This window comes from Eucyclogobius newberryi, unplaced genomic scaffold, assembly GCF_026437365.1.
Source record: "Eucyclogobius newberryi isolate DKJ021-1_F unplaced genomic scaffold, fEucNew1.0.hap1 SCAF_179, whole genome shotgun sequence".
Classification (NCBI taxonomy): domain Eukaryota; kingdom Metazoa; phylum Chordata; class Actinopteri; order Gobiiformes; family Gobiidae; genus Eucyclogobius; species Eucyclogobius newberryi.
This window is the reverse complement of record NW_027315811.1, coordinates 90,046-106,156: the sequence shown is the minus strand read 5'-3', so window position 1 is coordinate 106,156 and position 16,111 is coordinate 90,046. Positions and strand designations below refer to the sequence as shown.

Sequence of the window (16,111 nt, the reverse complement as noted above, 5' to 3'; positions counted from 1 at the left end):
CAAGTGGCGTGAAGGTACTCTTCACGAAAAGACAGTGTTTGATATAAAAAAGGCCGTTTTGACCTGGAACATTTCGCTCACGGCCATACCACCCTGGACCAGCCCGATCTCGTCTGATCTCGGAAGCCAAGCAGGGTTGGGCCTGGTTAGTACTTGGATGGGAGACCGCCTGGGAATACCAGGTGCTGTGAGCATTTTCACACTTTTTCACCTGTCAAAAAAAAAAAAAAAAAAAGAAGTTTTTTATTGAGATATCCCAATTTTGACCGAGCAAGTGGCGTGAAGGTACTCTTCACGAAAAGACAGTGTTTGATATAAAAAAGGCCGTTTTGACCTGGAACATTTCGCTCACGGCCATACCACCCTGGACCAGCCCGATCTCGTCTGATCTCGGAAGCCAAGCAGGGTTGGGCCTGGTTAGTACTTGGATGGGAGACCGCCTGGGAATACCAGGTGCTGTGAGCATTTTCACACTTTTTCACCTGTCAAAAAAAAAAAAAAAAAGAAGTTTTTCATTGAGATATCCCAATTTTGACCGAGCAAGTGGCGTGAAGGTACTCTTCACGAAAAGACAGTGTTTGATGCAAAAAAAGCAATTTATACGAGTTTTGACCTGGAACATTTCGCTCACGGCCATACCACCCTGGACCAGCCCGATCTCGTCTGATCTCGGAAGCCAAGCAGGGTTGGGCCTGGTTAGTACTTGGATGGGAGACCGCCTGGGAATACCAGGTGCTGTGAGCATTTTCACACTTTTTCACCTGTCAAAAAAAAAAAAAAAAAAAAAAAAAAAGAAGTTTTTCATTGAGATATCCCAATTTTGACCGAGCAAGTGGCGTGAAGGTACTCTTCACGAAAAGACAGTGTTTGATGCAAAAAAAGCAATTTATACGAGTTTTGACCTGGAACATTTCGCTCACGGCCATACCACCCTGGACCCGCCCGATCTCGTCTGATCTCGGAAGCCAAGCAGGGTTTGGCCTGTTTAGTACTTGGATGGGAGACCGCCTGGGAATACCTGGTGCTGTGAGCATTTTCATACTTTTTCACCTGTCAAAAAAAAAAAAAAAAAAAAAAAGAAGTTTTTCATTGAGATATCCCAATTTTGACCGAGCAAGTGGCGTGAAGGTACTCTTCACGAAAAGACAGTGTTTGATATAAAAAAGGCCGTTTTGACCTGGAACATTTCGCTCACGGCCATACCACCCTGGACCAGCCCGATCTCGTCTGATCTCGGAAGCCAAGCAGGGTTGGGCCTGGTTAGTACTTGGATGGGAGACCGCCTGGGAATACCAGGTGCTGTGAGCATTTTCACACTTTTTCACCTGTCAAAAAAAAAAAAAAAAAAAGAAGTTTTTTATTGAGATATCCCAATTTTGACCGAGCAAGTGGCGTGAAGGTACTCTTCACGAAAAGACAGTGTTTGATATAAAAAAGGCCGTTTTGACCTGGAACATTTCGCTCACGGCCATACCACCCTGGACCAGCCCGATCTCGTCTGATCTCGGAAGCCAAGCAGGGTTGGGCCTGGTTAGTACTTGGATGGGAGACCGCCTGGGAATACCAGGTGCTGTGAGCATTTTCACACTTTTTCACCTGTCAAAAAAAAAAAAAAAAAGAAGTTTTTCATTGAGATATCCCAATTTTGACCGAGCAAGTGGCGTGAAGGTACTCTTCACGAAAAGACAGTGTTTGATGCAAAAAAAGCAATTTATACGAGTTTTGACCTGGAACATTTCGCTCACGGCCATACCACCCTGGACCAGCCCGATCTCGTCTGATCTCGGAAGCCAAGCAGGGTTGGGCCTGGTTAGTACTTGGATGGGAGACCGCCTGGGAATACCAGGTGCTGTGAGCATTTTCACACTTTTTCACCTGTCAAAAAAAAAAAAAAAAAAAAAAAAAAAGAAGTTTTTCATTGAGATATCCCAATTTTGACCGAGCAAGTGGCGTGAAGGTACTCTTCACGAAAAGACAGTGTTTGATGCAAAAAAAGCAATTTATACGAGTTTTGACCTGGAACATTTCGCTCACGGCCATACCACCCTGGACCCGCCCGATCTCGTCTGATCTCGGAAGCCAAGCAGGGTTTGGCCTGTTTAGTACTTGGATGGGAGACCGCCTGGGAATACCTGGTGCTGTGAGCATTTTCATACTTTTTCACCTGTCAAAAAAAAAAAAAAAAAAAAAAAGAAGTTTTTCATTGAGATATCCCAATTTTGACCGAGCAAGTGGCGTGAAGGTACTCTTCACGAAAAGACAGTGTTTGATATAAAAAAGGCCGTTTTGACCTGGAACATTTCGCTCACGGCCATACCACCCTGGACCAGCCCGATCTCGTCTGATCTCGGAAGCCAAGCAGGGTTGGGCCTGGTTAGTACTTGGATGGGAGACCGCCTGGGAATACCAGGTGCTGTGAGCATTTTCACACTTTTTCACCTGTCAAAAAAAAAAAAAAAAAAAAAGAAGTTTTTTATTGAGATATCCCAATTTTGACCGAGCAAGTGGCGTGAAGGTACTCTTCACGAAAAGACAGTGTTTGATATAAAAAAGGCCGTTTTGACCTGGAACATTTCGCTCACGGCCATACCACCCTGGACCAGCCCGATCTCGTCTGATCTCGGAAGCCAAGCAGGGTTGGGCCTGGTTAGTACTTGGATGGGAGACCGCCTGGGAATACCAGGTGCTGTGAGCATTTTCACACTTTTTCACCTGTCAAAAAAAAAAAAAAAAGAAGTTTTTCATTGAGATATCCCAATTTTGACCGAGCAAGTGGCGTGAAGGTACTCTTCACGAAAAGACAGTGTTTGATGCAAAAAAAGCAATTTATACGAGTTTTGACCTGGAACATTTCGCTCACGGCCATACCACCCTGGACCAGCCCGATCTCGTCTGATCTCGGAAGCCAAGCAGGGTTGGGCCTGATTAGTACTTGGATGGGAGACCGCCTGGGAATACCAGGTGCTGTGAGCATTTTCACACTTTTTCACCTGTCAAAAAAAAAAAAAAAAAAAAAAAGAAGTTTTTCATTGAGATATCCCAATTTTGACCGAGCAAGTGGCGTGAAGGTACTCTTCACGAAAAGACAGTGTTTGATATAAAAAAGGCCGTTTTGACCTGGAACATTTCGCTCACGGCCATACCACCCTGGACCAGCCCGATCTCGTCTGATCTCGGAAGCCAAGCAGGGTTGGGCCTGGTTAGTACTTGGATGGGAGACCGCCTGGGAATACCAGGTGCTGTGAGCATTTTCACACTTTTTCACCTGTCAAAAAAAAAAAAAAAAAAAAAGAAGTTTTTTATTGAGATATCCCAATTTTGACCGAGCAAGTGGCGTGAAGGTACTCTTCACGAAAAGACAGTGTTTGATATAAAAAAGGCCGTTTTGACCTGGAACATTTCGCTCACGGCCATACCACCCTGGACCAGCCCGATCTCGTCTGATCTCGGAAGCCAAGCAGGGTTGGGCCTGGTTAGTACTTGGATGGGAGACCGCCTGGGAATACCAGGTGCTGTGAGCATTTTCACACTTTTTCACCTGTCAAAAAAAAAAAAAAAAGAAGTTTTTCATTGAGATATCCCAATTTTGACCGAGCAAGTGGCGTGAAGGTACTCTTCACGAAAAGACAGTGTTTGATGCAAAAAAAGCAATTTATACGAGTTTTGACCTGGAACATTTCGCTCACGGCCATACCACCCTGGACCAGCCCGATCTCGTCTGATCTCGGAAGCCAAGCAGGGTTGGGCCTGATTAGTACTTGGATGGGAGACCGCCTGGGAATACCAGGTGCTGTGAGCATTTTCACACTTTTTCACCTGTCAAAAAAAAAAAAAAAAGAAGTTTTTCATTGAGATATCCCAATTTTGACCGAGCAAGTGGCGTGAAGGTACTCTTCACGAAAAGACAGTGTTTGATGCAAAAAAAGCAATTTATACGAGTTTTGACCTGGAACATTTCGCTCACGGCCATACCACCCTGGACCAGCCCGATCTCGTCTGATCTCGGAAGCCAAGCAGGGTTGGGCCTGGTTAGTACTTGGATGGGAGACCGCCTGGGAATACCAGGTGCTGTGAGCATTTTCACACTTTTTCACCTGTCAAAAAAAAAAAAAAAAAAAGAAGTTTTTTATTGAGATATCCCAATTTTGACCGAGCAAGTGGCGTGAAGGTACTCTTCACGAAAAGACAGTGTTTGATATAAAAAAGGCCGTTTTGACCTGGAACATTTCGCTCACGGCCATACCACCCTGGACCAGCCCGATCTCGTCTGATCTCGGAAGCCAAGCAGGGTTGGGCCTGGTTAGTACTTGGATGGGAGACCGCCTGGGAATACCAGGTGCTGTGAGCATTTTCATACTTTTTCACCTGTCAAAAAAAAAAAAAAAAAAAAAAAGAAGTTTTTCATTGAGATATCCCAATTTTGACCGAGCAAGTGGCGTGAAGGTACTCTTCACGAAAAGACAGTGTTTGATATAAAAAAGGCCGTTTTGACCTGGAACATTTCGCTCACGGCCATACCACCCTGGACCAGCCCGATCTCGTCTGATCTCGGAAGCCAAGCAGGGTTGGGCCTGGTTAGTACTTGGATGGGAGACCGCCTGGGAATACCAGGTGCTGTGAGCATTTTCACACTTTTTCACCTGTCAAAAAAAAAAAAAAAAGAAGTTTTTCATTGAGATATCCCAATTTTGACCGAGCAAGTGGCGTGAAGGTACTCTTCACGAAAAGACAGTGTTTGATGCAAAAAAAGCAATTTATACGAGTTTTGACCTGGAACATTTCGCTCACGGCCATACCACCCTGGACCAGCCCGATCTCGTCTGATCTCGGAAGCCAAGCAGGGTTGGGCCTGGTTAGTACTTGGATGGGAGACCGCCTGGGAATACCAGGTGCTGTGAGCATTTTCACACTTTTTCACCTGTCAAAAAAAATAAAAAAAAAATAAAAAAAGAAGTTTTTCATTGAGATATCCCAATTTTGACCGAGCAAGTGGCGTGAAGGTACTCTTCACGAAAAGACAGTGTTTGATGCAAAAAAAGCAATTTATACGAGTTTTGACCTGGAACATTTCGCTCACGGCCATACCACCCTGGACCCGCCCGATCTCGTCTGATCTCGGAAGCCAAGCAGGGTTTGGCCTGTTTAGTACTTGGATGGGAGACCGCCTGGGAATACCTGGTGCTGTGAGCATTTTCATACTTTTTCACCTGTCAAAAAAAAAAAAAAAAAAAAAAAGAAGTTTTTCATTGAGATATCCCAATTTTGACCGAGCAAGTGGCGTGAAGGTACTCTTCACGAAAAGACAGTGTTTGATATAAAAAAGGCCGTTTTGACCTGGAACATTTCGCTCACGGCCATACCACCCTGGACCAGCCCGATCTCGTCTGATCTCGGAAGCCAAGCAGGGTTGGGCCTGGTTAGTACTTGGATGGGAGACCGCCTGGGAATACCAGGTGCTGTGAGCATTTTCACACTTTTTCACCTGTCAAAAAAAAAAAAAAAAAAAAAAAAAGAAGTTTTTTATTGAGATATCCCAATTTTGACCGAGCAAGTGGCGTGAAGGTACTCTTCACGAAAAGACAGTGTTTGATATAAAAAAGGCCGTTTTGACCTGGAACATTTCGCTCACGGCCATACCACCCTGGACCCGCCCCTTTGCAATCAGTGCAGGTGCGTGCAATTTGTGGTGTGCTGCATGGTCTGGAGCTGGGGGTTTTGGGAGTTTTTTTTGAGTTTTTAATCGTTATTTTGGTCATTTTCATTTACTTTTTTCAGTTCTTTTGTTTGTTCCCCTCCCAGTAAACTTACTGGGAGGTGGATTTTTTGTTTTTTGTGAGCATGGCTCAAAGGACGGACAACACGGCATCGGACACTGGAATGGACACGACAAAGGCAAGACAAAGTTTGAAAGAATCTGTAAATAATAGAAAGAACGAAGAAAGAAGAATGAAATTTATGAAAGAACTCACTGTGGTGTTGGAGTTGACGGAGGGAGCACAAATCACGCCACTAGCTTTTTTGAAATCGACTCAGGAGGTGTGCGGCTCCATAGTAGCGTGCAGACTCATCTCGAAGGACAAATATGAAGTAACCGTCAGTACCACTAAAGCGAAGGAGCGGATCCTGGACGGGTACTGCATTGGAGGAGTCAGGGTTCACGCCCGTGACATCTCGGTGGATGAGCTGGTCGTGTCCTTCATGGGGCTGCCGGCTTATATCGAGGACGAGGAGATCCTGGCCAAGCTCTACGCCTGGGGGGTCTCTGCGGTCTCCGAGGTGAGGAGGAGAATGTGGCCGGGGACGAACGTGGCGGACGGCACCAGGTTTGTACGGGTAAGGTTCACGGACACGGTGCAGTCCTTACCGTATTCTGTCAGGTTTGACACCGCGGGGGGCCCCGAGTACTTCAGGGTAATACACGACAGGCAGGTGCGGGTGTGTAGGGGGTGTCTCCAGCCTGGCCATATTCTGAGGGAGTGCCCTGACTTTCTGTGCCGCAACTGCGGGAGCCAGGGGCATTACGCGCGCGAGTGCGTCGCGCAGCGGGCCCCGAAGTGCAGAGAGTGCCGCATGTTCCGCCACTTATGTCCGTGTGGTGCGGGTGACAGAGAGGAGGACAGAGGGGAGGACAGAGGGGAGGACAGGGAGGACGCCATTGGAGGAGAGAGCAGTGACGTGGCCCAGAACGTGCCCGCAACTGCTCTCTCCGAAGTAGAGGAGTTTTTGGAGGAGGAGGCTGTGGAGGAGTCAGGGGAGCCAGAGGTGTCTGGCTCCTCTTGCTCCTCTGACTCCTCAGACGAGGAGGCGTCCGTCGCACTGGAGATGGTGCTCGGCTCAGCGCTGGCGTCTGGGAAGGTGGGAGCAGGACAAACTGCTCCTCCTGACCAGAGGGAGGGGACTCGTGAGGGTCCAACTCCTAAGCCCGTGGAGGAAGAGGCTGAACCCGGGAGGAGGATGGGTGCGGGACAGGCCCCGCATCTTACCTCCAAAGGGGGGGACATCACCACAGGGCTGGGTGATGATCCCAAGCTCCAGTCGGACGGTGGTAAGAGGGGACAGGTGGAGAAGAAGGATAAGAAAGGGGCAAGACGCAGGAAGCAGGTGGCAGGAGACGGAGAGGGCGCTGCTGCTGAGAGCGGCTCTGCCTCCTCCGTTCCAACCACTTCAAAAGCGCCAGCAGAAAGCTCCATCAACCCACCATCCTCCACACGCAGCTCTGCCCCACGAGGTGAGCTCGAGACTGTTTTTAATGATGACTTCATGGATTTCTCCACCCGTGAAGTCAGAAAAAGAGTGTGGCAGTCGGATGCGACGGGCGCCAAAAAGAAGTCTAAATAAAAGATGGGTTACATCCTCCAAGGTCTCCTCTTAATGGCGTTCTCCTTGTCCTCTTGGAACGCAGGCGGCCTGCGGAGCCCAGTGCGGATGCAGAGCGCGTTACACTTTTCCAAGTGGGACGTGCTCTGCATCCAAGAAACGCACTGGGATGTCAGCCACGCGCAACAAGTGCGGAGCATGGGAGTAGGCTCTGTATTTTGGGCCCTGGGCACGGCGTGCTCGCGCGGTGTGGCCACGGTGGTGAGGCCTGGTGTCTTAGGCCAACCCACCCTGGTACACGCCGACCCAGAGGGCTCCTTCCTGGTCCTGGACTTCACGGACACAGTGAAGTTCAGACTAATTAACATCTACGCCCCGAACGATGATGGTCTGAGGAGGCAATTCTTCAAAAAAATATTTCGCTTTGCGAACGACAATACAATCATAATCGGTGACTTTAATACAACACTTTGCAAGACAGACATCGGCATTAACAACTCTTTTAAAAACAGCACTGCCAGGACAGCCCTGTTGGAAGAAGCCGCCAGCAGGAACCTGACGGAGGTGTGGCGGTTCGTCCACCCCTTCCTGAAGGATTTCTCCAGGCGGCAGGTCGTCCAGGGCGTCCTGAAGCAGTCCCGCATTGACCTCTGTTTTGCCTCCTCAGACCTGGCACAGAGAGTCAGTGGTGCTTCCTACAAGTGGTCAGGCTTGAGTGATCACTCCACTTTAGATATTTATTTTGGGTTAGTTTCATCACCGAGGAATGGAGGACTGTGGGTCCTAAACAGCTCCATCCTCGGTGATGAAACTTTTTGTAGGAAAATGGACTTTTTGTTTGATGTATTTGACATGGAGCTGGAGCTGATCGACAGCGTGGTCGATTGGTGGCCGACGGCAAAAACACGCATTAAAAAGCTCTGTGTCAATTACAGCAAACACAAGGCGTGGCTGTCGACCAGGAGGGAGACCGCTCTCCGCCAGCGCCTGCAGGTCCTGGACCAGGGCGCAGCTTCCACCACTGGCCCTGTGGATCCAGAGTACCTGGTGGTGCGCGCTGAGCTGGAGCAGCTGGAGGTAAGTAGGTGTCAGGGTGCAATTTTGAGGGCAAAAGCCAGACACACAGTCGAAGGAGAACGCTCGACAGCGTTCTTCTTCGGCTGTGAGAAGGTTACACAGGGAAAGATGCACATAGATAAGTTGATAGATAAGACAGGTAAGATTGTTTCCGAGGTAAGTGAGGTTTTAGAGACAGCGCAGGATTTCTATAGTAGGCTTTTTAGTTCAGACGGAGTGGCAGAGCAGGCTTTAGACCAGGCTGTAGGTGCTCTGGAGCGCACACTGAGCAGGGAGGATAGGGAGCTGTGCGACGCGCCTCTGTCTCTCATGGAGATAGAGGCTGCAGTCAAGAGTTTAAATACAGGGAAAAGCCCCGGAGAGGACGGACTAACCTGTGAGTTTTTCAAGCGTTTCGCTTCCAGGTTAGCTCCGATCCTACTCCTATTATATCAGGATTTTGAGAGTGAGAGTAGAGTTGGCGATGGTTTTGCGATGAGTGTCGTCACTCTGCTTTTTAAGAAGGGCGACAGGAGCAGCCTCGCCAACTACAGGCCCATTAGCCTTTTGAACGTAGACTATAAAATTTTAGCAAAGGTATTAGCAGGTAGGTTAAAGCGTGTGATTGGATCCGTCATACACCCCTCGCAGGCCTACAGCGTCCCCGGGAGGGACATCTCAGACACAGTTTTGTCTCTGAGATATCTCCTTCGGCAGATGCACGCGACCGGTGGTATTCACGTTAGTGTAGACTTTAACAAGGCGTTCGACAGAGTTGAGCATTCGTTCCTCTGGACTGTATTAGGTAAGTTAGGTTTCGGCGAACGGTTTGTTAATTGGCTACAGCTCATCTATTCCTTTGCGGTCAGTAAGGTCAAAGTCAACGGGTTTCTAACTGACTCTTTCCCCTTAAAAAGATCAGTCAGGCAGGGCTGTCCCCTCTCGTCGCTCCTCTACAGCATCGCCGCTGAGCCTTTGGCGGCCATGTTGAGGGCGGACGCGGCGGTGAGGGGACTGACCACGCCTGCGGGTAGGGAAGTCAAAATTTTTCAGTACGCAGATGACACGAATCTGATCCTCCGAGACGTGGAGAGCCTGAACGCCTCTCTCCACGTGCTCAATGTTTACGGCCTCGCTTCAGGGGCCAAAATCAATTTCGATAAAACCACGGTTAAATTTTGCGGCAGCGTCACGCCTGTTCCTCTCCCTGTCCAGCTCCGGGAGGCGGGGGACTCCTACAAGGTCCTCGGCGTCCCCCTGGGCAGAGACGAGGAGGCGTGTCGTACTGCACTTTGGTCGCCTTTGTGCGAGAAAATTACAGCGCGCTTGAATTTTTGGAGACGTCGTAATCTGACATTAAAAGGTAAAGTCTTAGTTGTAAATTCTTTGTGCATGTCCATGTTGAACCATGCACTCTCCGTGTACGGCCTGCCGGGGGTCTATGCTAACAAATTAAGGTTAGTGATAAACCACTTTTTGTGGAATCGTGAGAGGGGCTTTATTGCACATAAGGTTATGATAGGTGAGTACGATCAGGGAGGTTTAAAGTTAGCAGATTTAGAGTTAAGGAAGAAGGCCTTCAGGCTGAAAACAATTCGGAAATTTCTAGACGTTGAGGTAGATGCTCCATGGAAGGATTATATAGGTGAGTTTGTTAATAGTCTAGGTAAGTTTGGTGTTTATAATTTGTGTTTGTTGCCCCCTGTTTCGGTCCTGGAGGGCCTCCCCCCCTTCGAGAGGGAACTCTTGGAGGCGTGGAGGACTTTCAGGCCCCTGACTGTGGCGGTTCCAGACAGCGGTGAGGGTCTCGCGCACATGCCCCTCCGTCATAACCCTGACTTGCTCTCCGCTCCCCCCGGGAAGCGCGAGTGCATGATCAGTGGGGCGATGGAGGAGGCTGGGCTGGAATATGTAGGTAAGGTATTTGACGTGAAAGGTAATTTTAGTGTAGATTACATAGGGAAGTGTTTTAGGTTAGCAGGTAAAGTGTTTAGGAGAAAGTATATTAGTGGTATGGTAAGTATTTTTAACAGGAATCTGGTCAGGCATTGGGGAAGCACTTTGGGCCAAATGGGGAGCACGACAGGTAAGTTGAATTTTAATGTATTTGTTAGCACGGGGAGGTTTAGGATTTTCACAGACCTACCCACCCGCATCCTGTATCAGTTGTTGTTGCCAGGAGTGCTCGGGCGTCCCGCCTCGGAACACAAATGGTCATTAACATTCCCCGCACGCACCATCGCAACCATCTGGGCCAACATCTTTAATTGGTACACCCCACATAACGTAGGTCATTTTGACTTCAGATTTAGACACAGGATCGTCTTTACATCCGCAGCACTGCACGCATTTCTTCCCGACAGCTACGCTGCGGACTGCCCCGTGTGCCACGGACCCCCCGAGACCCTGGAGCACATGCTGTACACCTGCCCGGCCGTCCGCCCGTTCTGGTCCCGACTGCAGGACCTCCTCGCTCGGAGGCTGTCCTGGAGGCTCCCACCGCCGGCGGCCCTAGGAGGGGACGACCAGGAGCCCTGGCTCCTCCTCTTTGGTCCCGGACAGAGTCGCTCTGGAGCCAACACCCATCTCGCCCGACTAACCCTCTCCATAGCCCGGTACACATTATATCTCAACAGGAACATCCATCTCCGTGACAATAAAACAGCAGCACCCTGGCCCATCTTCAAAGGACTCTTGGCCGCACACCTCCGACACCTCCACATGGCAGCAGAGCACCGGTTCATCACCCACCTCGTCCCCCACAACACCCTGATCCACCTCACACCCTCTGGAAACCTGGACATCCTCTTCTGACCCCGGCATCACCCCCCATCACTGAAGAATGTTTCGAGAATGATTGTGTGTTTGATTTTCTGTAATTTTTTGTCTCGTCTCCCCTTGCCCTTGTGTATCCCATTCCCTTGCCCTTGTGTGTCATGTATGTCTGTACATTCATGTAAATATATGTAAATACTTGTTTTAAGATGTTTTTGATAATAAAAGATAAAAAAAAAAAAAAAAAGACCAGCCCGATCTCGTCTGATCTCGGAAGCCAAGCAGGGTTGGGCCTGGTTAGTACTTGGATGGGAGACCGCCTGGGAATACCAGGTGCTGTGAGCATTTTCATACTTTTTCACCTGTCAAAAAAAAAAAAAAAAAAAAAAAGAAGTTTTTCATTGAGATATCCCAATTTTGACCGAGCAAGTGGCGTGAAGGTACTCTTCACGAAAAGACAGTGTTTGATGCAAAAAAAGCAATTTATACGAGTTTTGACCTGGAACATTTCGCTCACGGCCATACCACCCTGGACCAGCCCGATCTCGTCTGATCTCGGAAGCCAAGCAGGGTTGGGCCTGGTTAGTACTTGGATGGGAGACCGCCTGGGAATACCAGGTGCTGTGAGCATTTTCACACTTTTTCACCTGTCAAAAAAAAAAAAAAAAAAAAAAATAAGAAGTTTTTCATTGAGATATCCCAATTTTGACCGAGCAAGTGGCGTGAAGGTACTCTTCACGAAAAGACAGTGTTTGATATAAAAAAGGCCGTTTTGACCTGGAACATTTCGCTCACGGCCATACCACCCTGGACCAGCCCGATCTCGTCTGATCTCGGAAGCTAAGCTGGGCTGGGCCTGGTTAGTACTTGGATGGGAGACCTCCTTGAAATACCAGGTGCTGTGAGCAAAACTACCCCCATTACACACAGGAACAGTAGAGCCTAAGACTTGTCCTTTCCATGGGAACAAAGGGGATAGCAACAGCCTCGGCAGCCTAAGACTGTTCCTCCATGATCAGGAACAGCAACAGCACAAATACTGGTCCTCCATGGGAACAAAGGGAATAGCAACAGCCTCGGCAGTCTAAGACTATTCCTCCATGATCAGGAACAGTAGCGGTCTAAGACTGGTACTCCATGGGAACAAAGGGAACAGCAGCGACGGTCTGGCAGTCTAAGACTATCCCTCCATGATGCAAGGAACAGCAGCACGTAAAACTGGTCCTCCCTGGTTGTATATGGCGAAAACTGGTAACTCCAGGTGAGAACTGGGCTGTGTCAGACTGTTCTTCCATGAGAAAGGAAAAGCAACAGCGCAATACTGGTCCTCCATGGGGAAAGGGAATAGCGACAGCCTCGGCAGTATAAGACTATTCCTCCATGTTCAAGGAACAATTGCAGTCTAAGTCTCGTCCTGTATGGGAAAAAAGGGAGCAGCAGCAGTCTTGAAACGGGGGCTTCCCCTCGCCGGAGGGCAGGGAAGTCTATACTTTAGAGTGCAGGTGCGTGCAATTTGTGGTGTGCTGCATGGTCTGGAGCTGGAGGTTTGGGAGTTTTTTTTGAGTTTTTAATCGTTATTTTGGTCATTTTCATTTACTTTTTTCAGTTCTTTTGTTTGTTCCCCTCCCAGTAAACTTACTGGGAGGTGGATTTTTTGTTTTTTGTGAGCATGGCTCAAAGGACGGACAACACGGCATCGGACACTGGAATGGACACGACAAAGGCAAGACAAAGTTTGAAAGAATCTGTAAATAATAGAAAGAACGAAGAAAGAAGAATGAAATTTATGAAAGAACTCACTGTGGTGTTGGAGTTGACGGAGGGAGCACAAATCACGCCACTAGCTTTTTTGAAATCGACTCAGGAGGTGTGCGGCTCCATAGTAGCGTGCAGACTCATCTCGAAGGACAAATATGAAGTAACCGTCAGTACCACTAAAGCGAAGGAGCGGCTCCTGGACGGGTACTGCATTGGAGGAGTCAGGGTTCACGCCCGTGACATCTCGGTGGATGAGCTGGTCGTGTCCTTCATGGGGCTGCCGGCTTATATCGAGGACGAGGAGATCCTGGCCAAGCTCTACGCCTGGGGGGTCTCTGCGGTCTCCGAGGTGAGGAGGAGAATGTGGCCGGGGACGAACGTGGCGGACGGCACCAGGTTTGTACGGGTAAGGTTCACGGACACGGTGCAGTCCTTACCGTATTCTGTCAGGTTTGACACCGCGGGGGGCCCCGAGTACTTCAGGGTAATACACGACAGGCAGGTGCGGGTGTGTAGGGGGTGTCTCCAGCCTGGCCATATTCTGAGGGAGTGCCCTGACTTTCTGTGCCGCAACTGCGGGAGCCAGGGGCATTACGCGCGCGAGTGCGTCGCGCAGCGGGCCCCGAAGTGCAGAGAGTGCCGCATGTTCCGCCACTTATGTCCGTGTGGTGCGGGTGACAGAGAGGAGGACAGAGGGGAGGACAGAGGGGAGGACAGGGAGGACGCCATTGGAGGAGAGAGCAGTGACGTGGCCCAGAACGTGCCCGCAACTGCTCTCTCCGAAGTAGAGGAGTTTTTGGAGGAGGAGGCTGTGGAGGAGTCAGGGGAGCCAGAGGTGTCTGGCTCCTCTTGCTCCTCTGACTCCTCAGACGAGGAGGCGTCCGTCGCACTGGAGATGGTGCTCGGCTCAGCGCTGGCGTCTGGGAAGGTGGGAGCAGGACAAACTGCTCCTCCTGACCAGAGGGAGGGGACTCGTGAGGGTCCAACTCCTAAGCCCGTGGAGGAAGAGGCTGAACCCGGGAGGAGGATGGGTGCGGGACAGGCCCCGCATCTTACCTCCAAAGGGGGGGACATCACCACAGGGCTGGGTGATGATCCCAAGCTCCAGTCGGACGGTGGTAAGAGGGGACAGGTGGAGAAGAAGGATAAGAAAGGGGCAAGACGCAGGAAGCAGGTGGCAGGAGACGGAGAGGGCGCTGCTGCTGAGAGCGGCTCTGCCTCCTCCGTTCCAACCACTTCAAAAGCGCCAGCAGAAAGCTCCATCAACCCACCATCCTCCACACGCAGCTCTGCCCCACGAGGTGAGCTCGAGACTGTTTTTAATGATGACTTCATGGATTTCTCCACCCGTGAAGTCAGAAAAAGAGTGTGGCAGTCGGATGCGACGGGCGCCAAAAAGAAGTCTAAATAAAAGATGGGTTACATCCTCCAAGGTCTCCTCTTAATGGCGTTCTCCTTGTCCTCTTGGAACGCAGGCGGCCTGCGGAGCCCAGTGCGGATGCAGAGCGCGTTACACTTTTCCAAGTGGGACGTGCTCTGCATCCAAGAAACGCACTGGGATGTCAGCCACGCGCAACAAGTGCGGAGCATGGGAGTAGGCTCTGTATTTTGGGCCCTGGGCACGGCGTGCTCGCGCGGTGTGGCCACGGTGGTGAGGCCTGGTGTCTTAGGCCAACCCACCCTGGTACACGCCGACCCAGAGGGCTCCTTCCTGGTCCTGGACTTCACGGACACAGTGAAGTTCAGACTAATTAACATCTACGCCCCGAACGATGATGGTCTGAGGAGGCAATTCTTCAAAAAAATATTTCGCTTTGCGAACGACAATACAATCATAATCGGTGACTTTAATACAACACTTTGCAAGACAGACATCGGCATTAACAACTCTTTTAAAAACAGCACTGCCAGGACAGCCCTGTTGGAAGAAGCCGCCAGCAGGAACCTGACGGAGGTGTGGCGGTTCGTCCACCCCTTCCTGAAGGATTTCTCCAGGCGGCAGGTCGTCCAGGGCGTCCTGAAGCAGTCCCGCATTGACCTCTGTTTTGCCTCCTCAGACCTGGCACAGAGAGTCAGTGGTGCTTCCTACAAGTGGTCAGGCTTGAGTGATCACTCCACTTTAGATATTTATTTTGGGTTAGTTTCATCACCGAGGAATGGAGGACTGTGGGTCCTAAACAGCTCCATCCTCGGTGATGAAACTTTTTGTAGGAAAATGGACTTTTTGTTTGATGTATTTGACATGGAGCTGGAGCTGATCGACAGCGTGGTCGATTGGTGGCCGACGGCAAAAACACGCATTAAAAAGCTCTGTGTCAATTACAGCAAACACAAGGCGTGGCTGTCGACCAGGAGGGAGACCGCTCTCCGCCAGCGCCTGCAGGTCCTGGACCAGGGCGCAGCTTCCACCACTGGCCCTGTGGATCCAGAGTACCTGGTGGTGCGCGCTGAGCTGGAGCAGCTGGAGGTAAGTAGGTGTCAGGGTGCAATTTTGAGGGCAAAAGCCAGACACACAGTCGAAGGAGAACGCTCGACAGCGTTCTTCTTCGGCTGTGAGAAGGTTACACAGGGAAAGATGCACATAGATAAGTTGATAGATAAGACAGGTAAGATTGTTTCCGAGGTAAGTGAGGTTTTAGAGACAGCGCAGGATTTCTATAGTAGGCTTTTTAGTTCAGACGGAGTGGCAGAGCAGGCTTTAGACCAGGCTGTAGGTGCTCTGGAGCGCACACTGAGCAGGGAGGATAGGGAGCTGTGCGACGCGCCTCTGTCTCTCATGGAGATAGAGGCTGCAGTCAAGAGTTTAAATACAGGGAAAAGCCCCGGAGAGGACGGACTAACCTGTGAGTTTTTCAAGCGTTTCGCTTCCAGGTTAGCTCCGATCCTACTCCTATTATATCAGGATTTTGAGAGTGAGAGTAGAGTTGGCGATGGTTTTGCGATGAGTGTCGTCACTCTGCTTTTTAAGAAGGGCGACAGGAGCAGCCTCGCCAACTACAGGCCCATTAGCCTTTTGAACGTAGACTATAAAATTTTAGCAAAGGTATTAGCAGGTAGGTTAAAGCGTGTGATTGGATCCGTCATACACCCCTCGCAGGCCTACAGCGTCCCCGGGAGGGACATCTCAGACACAGTTTTGTCTCTGAGATATCTCCTTCGGCAGATGCACGCGACCGGTGGTATTCACGTTAGTGTAGACTTTAAC

At 49.9% G+C, this 16,111-nt stretch overlaps 22 non-coding genes across 22 annotated transcripts; all 22 read left to right on the top strand.

The window, feature by feature from the left end:
• The first annotated feature begins 75 nt into the window (after positions 1-75).
• On the top strand, positions 76-194 carry LOC140363994 (5S ribosomal RNA). The gene has a single exon (XR_011927436.1). It is a non-coding gene; the product is annotated as a 5S ribosomal RNA (ribosomal RNA).
• Positions 195-346: 152 nt separating this feature from the next.
• LOC140363993 (5S ribosomal RNA) lies at positions 347-465 on the top strand. Its single transcript, XR_011927435.1, has one exon. It is a non-coding gene; the product is annotated as a 5S ribosomal RNA (ribosomal RNA).
• A 160-nt stretch (positions 466-625) lies between these two features.
• On the top strand, positions 626-744 carry LOC140363992 (5S ribosomal RNA). Its single transcript, XR_011927434.1, has one exon. It is a non-coding gene; the product is annotated as a 5S ribosomal RNA (ribosomal RNA).
• Positions 745-914: 170 nt separating this feature from the next.
• Positions 915-1,033, top strand: LOC140363704 (5S ribosomal RNA). Its single transcript, XR_011927165.1, has one exon. It is a non-coding gene; the product is annotated as a 5S ribosomal RNA (ribosomal RNA).
• A 156-nt stretch (positions 1,034-1,189) lies between these two features.
• Positions 1,190-1,308, top strand: LOC140363991 (5S ribosomal RNA). The gene has a single exon (XR_011927433.1). It is a non-coding gene; the product is annotated as a 5S ribosomal RNA (ribosomal RNA).
• Positions 1,309-1,460: 152 nt separating this feature from the next.
• Positions 1,461-1,579, top strand: LOC140363989 (5S ribosomal RNA). The gene has a single exon (XR_011927432.1). It is a non-coding gene; the product is annotated as a 5S ribosomal RNA (ribosomal RNA).
• Positions 1,580-1,739: 160 nt separating this feature from the next.
• LOC140363988 (5S ribosomal RNA) lies at positions 1,740-1,858 on the top strand. Its single transcript, XR_011927431.1, has one exon. It is a non-coding gene; the product is annotated as a 5S ribosomal RNA (ribosomal RNA).
• Positions 1,859-2,028: 170 nt separating this feature from the next.
• On the top strand, positions 2,029-2,147 carry LOC140364251 (5S ribosomal RNA). Its single transcript, XR_011927677.1, has one exon. It is a non-coding gene; the product is annotated as a 5S ribosomal RNA (ribosomal RNA).
• Positions 2,148-2,303: 156 nt separating this feature from the next.
• LOC140363987 (5S ribosomal RNA) lies at positions 2,304-2,422 on the top strand. Its single transcript, XR_011927430.1, has one exon. It is a non-coding gene; the product is annotated as a 5S ribosomal RNA (ribosomal RNA).
• Positions 2,423-2,576: 154 nt separating this feature from the next.
• On the top strand, positions 2,577-2,695 carry LOC140363986 (5S ribosomal RNA). The gene has a single exon (XR_011927429.1). It is a non-coding gene; the product is annotated as a 5S ribosomal RNA (ribosomal RNA).
• Positions 2,696-2,854: 159 nt separating this feature from the next.
• LOC140364200 (5S ribosomal RNA) lies at positions 2,855-2,973 on the top strand. Its single transcript, XR_011927630.1, has one exon. It is a non-coding gene; the product is annotated as a 5S ribosomal RNA (ribosomal RNA).
• Positions 2,974-3,129: 156 nt separating this feature from the next.
• Positions 3,130-3,248, top strand: LOC140363984 (5S ribosomal RNA). The gene has a single exon (XR_011927427.1). It is a non-coding gene; the product is annotated as a 5S ribosomal RNA (ribosomal RNA).
• Positions 3,249-3,402: 154 nt separating this feature from the next.
• LOC140363983 (5S ribosomal RNA) lies at positions 3,403-3,521 on the top strand. The gene has a single exon (XR_011927426.1). It is a non-coding gene; the product is annotated as a 5S ribosomal RNA (ribosomal RNA).
• A 159-nt stretch (positions 3,522-3,680) lies between these two features.
• LOC140364199 (5S ribosomal RNA) lies at positions 3,681-3,799 on the top strand. The gene has a single exon (XR_011927629.1). It is a non-coding gene; the product is annotated as a 5S ribosomal RNA (ribosomal RNA).
• Positions 3,800-3,958: 159 nt separating this feature from the next.
• Positions 3,959-4,077, top strand: LOC140363982 (5S ribosomal RNA). Its single transcript, XR_011927425.1, has one exon. It is a non-coding gene; the product is annotated as a 5S ribosomal RNA (ribosomal RNA).
• Positions 4,078-4,229: 152 nt separating this feature from the next.
• Positions 4,230-4,348, top strand: LOC140363981 (5S ribosomal RNA). Its single transcript, XR_011927424.1, has one exon. It is a non-coding gene; the product is annotated as a 5S ribosomal RNA (ribosomal RNA).
• Positions 4,349-4,504: 156 nt separating this feature from the next.
• Positions 4,505-4,623, top strand: LOC140363980 (5S ribosomal RNA). Its single transcript, XR_011927423.1, has one exon. It is a non-coding gene; the product is annotated as a 5S ribosomal RNA (ribosomal RNA).
• Positions 4,624-4,782: 159 nt separating this feature from the next.
• On the top strand, positions 4,783-4,901 carry LOC140363979 (5S ribosomal RNA). Its single transcript, XR_011927422.1, has one exon. It is a non-coding gene; the product is annotated as a 5S ribosomal RNA (ribosomal RNA).
• A 170-nt stretch (positions 4,902-5,071) lies between these two features.
• Positions 5,072-5,190, top strand: LOC140364250 (5S ribosomal RNA). Its single transcript, XR_011927676.1, has one exon. It is a non-coding gene; the product is annotated as a 5S ribosomal RNA (ribosomal RNA).
• Positions 5,191-5,346: 156 nt separating this feature from the next.
• LOC140363978 (5S ribosomal RNA) lies at positions 5,347-5,465 on the top strand. The gene has a single exon (XR_011927421.1). It is a non-coding gene; the product is annotated as a 5S ribosomal RNA (ribosomal RNA).
• Positions 5,466-11,659: 6,194 nt separating this feature from the next.
• Positions 11,660-11,778, top strand: LOC140363977 (5S ribosomal RNA). Its single transcript, XR_011927420.1, has one exon. It is a non-coding gene; the product is annotated as a 5S ribosomal RNA (ribosomal RNA).
• Positions 11,779-11,937: 159 nt separating this feature from the next.
• On the top strand, positions 11,938-12,056 carry LOC140363719 (5S ribosomal RNA). The gene has a single exon (XR_011927179.1). It is a non-coding gene; the product is annotated as a 5S ribosomal RNA (ribosomal RNA).
• The last annotated feature ends 4,055 nt before the right edge of the window (positions 12,057-16,111 follow it).